The following is a 4,239-nucleotide window of genomic DNA, read 5'->3' on the forward strand; positions in this document are numbered from 1 at the left end:
CTCTCCTAGGGAGGGGGCGTGTAGAATGGAGCGGAGCCACGCGGCGGGGGGGCTCTCGGTGAAGCTTTAAAGCGAAGGGTGGTGAGTGGCGACGGCCGCGGAGCGAAAAGGGGGACGCTTCGTGACGCAGGTGACTGGGACGAGCAGACCGTACCACAACGGGGTGGTCGATGGGTACCGTGGCCGCTGGCGGCGAAAGGAAAACCCGTCTCGCTCTGTCCCCGTTCAGTCAACCAGAGACTGCGGCCAAAGCGGAGAGTGGCGCCCAGCGTTGCCTGTTCAGGTGTGGCAGTTCCTGCTGATCGGCTCCGGGTCTACTCAATCCACGGAAATCCCGTAGCTTCCCCGGCCCTCATCGCCGCCGTCACCACCCCTGTTCTCCTGACGGCTGAGAGTCGATCGGTGGCGGCGGCTCCTGTTCTACTCCCCGCTCCCCACCTAGCCCTCCCCACTCCTCGTAGGAGCGAGCGAGCGGGCAGGCGCCTGGACTGCGACGTTGTGGGCGTGCGCGCCCCGGCTTCCCTGCGCGACGAGGGACTGCAGAACTGCGGGGAACGAGCCGGAGCGCGCGGCGCTCCCTGACGCCCCCGGCTGCCGACCCACGCTAGCGGGCGAGGTCCGCCGTGGTTATAGCCAAGCTGAGGAGGCAGCTGGGAGAAAGAAAATCCTCGTGGCATCCGCCACAAAAAAGAAAGGTGTGGGGGTGGGTGGGGTTGGGATGTTCCGGTGCCTTAAAGAATAGTTAGGACCAAAGATTGTTTGCACTAGGAAACCTGGTGGCAAAGAAGATTCCGTCCTGTTATACACAACCTCCTAACAATCTGCTGCGATTAGCAGAGGGGAAATAGCTATTGTGCAGGATGGACTCGGGAATACTTTATTTACCTCCCCTCCCTCAATGAAAGGCCAAGCCAGCTGTCCCAATATGTAAACCCGAGTCTGTGATTGGCTCATGCAGTGCAGTAAGTCATAGTATGGTTTGTATAGCTTTAATTTGGTATGCTTAAAACAATGGTTTATACTTTGTTTATTTGACAAAGCATAGTTAAGCTGTGGTTTATTTAATGGCAAACACACTTTACAAGAATGTGTATGAGAGTGGGCATTTTTCTACTTGGACCTAGCCACAGTACCAACTTGCCGGGGCAACATCTTTTTTTGCCAAACTCCTCCTCCTCCTCCTCCTCCTCCTCCTTAAGCTTTATTTTTTTTTTCAACATATTGTCAAGGGAAACTGGCCAAGAACCATGCTGAGCCGATATCTTCAACTCTAGTTCTTCATTCTTACCATATAGACAAAATCTTGCCAGACTGAATGTGCTCTGACTAACCTAAGGGTAAATAATCAGCAAGGCTCTAGCGCGGAGCTACCCTGAACCTCTTGGCTTTCCCACAAACAGAATCTGGACTGTGAAATCTCTTATCTGCCTGGAATGCGCCCCCTCCTCTCTGGGAATGAGGGGCAGCTCTGAGACCACCTGGGGTGGGAAGGGGACTAGTTCTTCCTGGGGTTGGCTGGCGCTGTAGAACCCTCCCCACTGAACTAGATCTTATTGCAACTTAGATTTTATACCCATTTTTATCTTCTATTTATATTTGGCTGATTTGTATTGTATTTTTTATGTTTATGGTTTTAATTGTTAATTTTATTGTAAACTGCCCAGGGTCCAGGAATTATCTTGGTGAAGATAATTCCTTCAACTTATGCTGGGACTTTCTTGTCAGGAGACAAACTGGAAGTGATATGGAATCCTAACAGGGATGCACACTGTATGAAATGTAGAAGGGTGGGTAGGAACATAATGAGCATGCACAAGGAAGACAATAGTTTGGACAGGCATAAGGAGCAGGCATGAGGTGGAAGAGAAGAGCAGGCAAGAGAAAAAAATAACTGGCCAAGCGAGGGGAGTGAGAGATGAGAGAAGGCAAGAGGGGCAAGCAGACTCAAGGAAAATTAGGGGAAGTCTTCAAGGACCTAGACCAGGGTTTCTCAATGTTAACAACTGTAAGATATGTGGACTTCAACTCCCAGAAGTCCCCAGCCAGCAAGCTGTCCACACATCTTAAAGTTGCTAAGGTTGAGAAACCCTGACCTAGGCAGGCGATCCAAAGACAACATGATGCCATAGGAGCGTGGAGGCTTCAGTTTGTGAGGTGGAGGCTAACCAGATGATGTCTTCTTTCTGTGCTTCTGCCAAGGGGAAAAGAAGGGATTCGCCACATTAGTTCTCAAAAAAGGTGAACCACCTAGTAGTGTTTCAGAACTCAACAAGATTGGATAGGTTCAGTTGAGAAATCTTGTTTGTTTGATACAAAGAAGGGGAGAGAAGTTGATTGCCAGGCAAATACTAACCCACTAATGTTTTCATTCACCTGGGTAGAAGAAGAGGAATATGGAAGGGGGTGGTGACAACTCTTTCTTCTTTTGCCTTGCCTTCTTTTTCTCTTGAAATTGTATCTTGAGTGCTTACCTTTCACCTGTTCTTCAAAGTTTCTTCCAAAAGAAAACAAACTATTTCCTTTTTTTTTCTTTTCTCCATATTTATAAACTTTATTGTTTTCAAAAACTAAAACAAAAAAATAACGAACACAAATTTCTAAATACAGACCAGTCAACACAATAATAACCAACATAAATAACAAATACCCCAAACATAAGGAAACCTTTAAAAAAAGAGAGAGAAAACAAAAAGAAAAGAATAACACATGTATATACAACTTACACATTGATACATACATACCAGAAAAAGAAAAGAAAAAAGTAAAAGAAAGAAAAAAATAAGAAAAGTGACTTCCGCCTAACCTAGTTATAGAAATATCTATAATACCTTATTCTCTTGCTACTGATTACATATATAGACCTCCATTATTTCTATTCCATAACATCCTTATTATGAAAATCCCATAGTCATTACTTCATCTTTTTCAGTCTGTCAGGCTCTGCCTGCTACTTAATAAGACACAGACGCTAATTCAGGAGAAATCAGGTTCTGAGTTTATTTGAGTACAGTGCACGCCTAGGTAAAGCTGAGAGTGGATGGAGTGCGCCGGTACGGGATTTAAATAGCCCGCGCCGGTCAGCGCTCCTCCTTCCCCCCGTTGCGTGAATCCCCGAGCCCCAAATGTCCCGTGCCGGTGGGTGAGGGGTCGCGGGGCCCCTGCTGGTGCCCCGGGCGTCTTGCTTAATCTTTCTCCTCCGGCCGGTGATGACTCTATGCCGGGCGATTATCTTCTGCGCTTCCGTTGACAGCTCCGGGCGTGCTTTGTATTCAGGTGTTGTCAGTTTCACCCTTGCAACAATGTATCTTCTTGATTGGATCTTTCCGGCTGAAGTTGTTGCTTTGCTGCCGGTCTCTGTTGCCTGTCTTTGTGCGTCGCTTGCATATCTCTTAATCCTTTGCCCCTGCTTCCTTGGTATTGTTATGTGTGCTGTTGTGCTGACACAATCAGCTCAACGGTGCTCATGACACGGTCTCTAATACTCCACAAATGGTTGCCATGATTCCATAAAATTGACAGTGTTCTTGTCTCTCATCAAGTCCATTAATTTTGCCATTTAGGCTAAGTCCAACAGTTTAATTGTCCATTCCTCTTTTGACGGTATTCATGAATCTTTCCAATATTGAGCATATAGCATTCAAGCAGCCTAGTCATGTATATAAGCAGATTTCCATGATTTTTTTCCCCAATTCTTCATCCATAATACCTAGTACAAATAGTTCCAGTTTCTTTATTATTCTAATTTTTAATATTTTCTGAATTATAATATGAATCTGATTCCAAATTTTTTTCACCTTCCCACATGTCCACCAAAGATGGTAAAATGTTCCCACCCCTTGAGAGCATTTCCAGCAAAGATTTGGTACATTTTTGAAAATTTTTGACAATTTATCGGGTGTTAAGTACCATCACAACATCATTTTATAGAAAATTTCTTTTAAATTATAACTTAATGTAAATTTTAATCCTTTTGACCACATTCTTTCCCATTGATTCAACTTAATATTATAACCAAAATTTCTGGCCCATTTTACCATGCATTCCTTAACTTGTTCATCTTCCAGGTTCATTTGTAATAATAACTTATACATTTTAGTGATCGTGTGTTGATTATTTGTACATAATTGTTTTTCCAGAATTGATATTTCATTTAAAAATCTAAAATTCTTTTTGTCTAGTTTAAAATGTTCAAGCAATTGGCTATAACTGAACCAGTGACATATATATCCCTCTATCTCC

This window comes from Candoia aspera, chromosome 3 (genome assembly GCF_035149785.1).
Source record: "Candoia aspera isolate rCanAsp1 chromosome 3, rCanAsp1.hap2, whole genome shotgun sequence".
NCBI classification, from domain to species: domain Eukaryota; kingdom Metazoa; phylum Chordata; class Lepidosauria; order Squamata; family Boidae; genus Candoia; species Candoia aspera.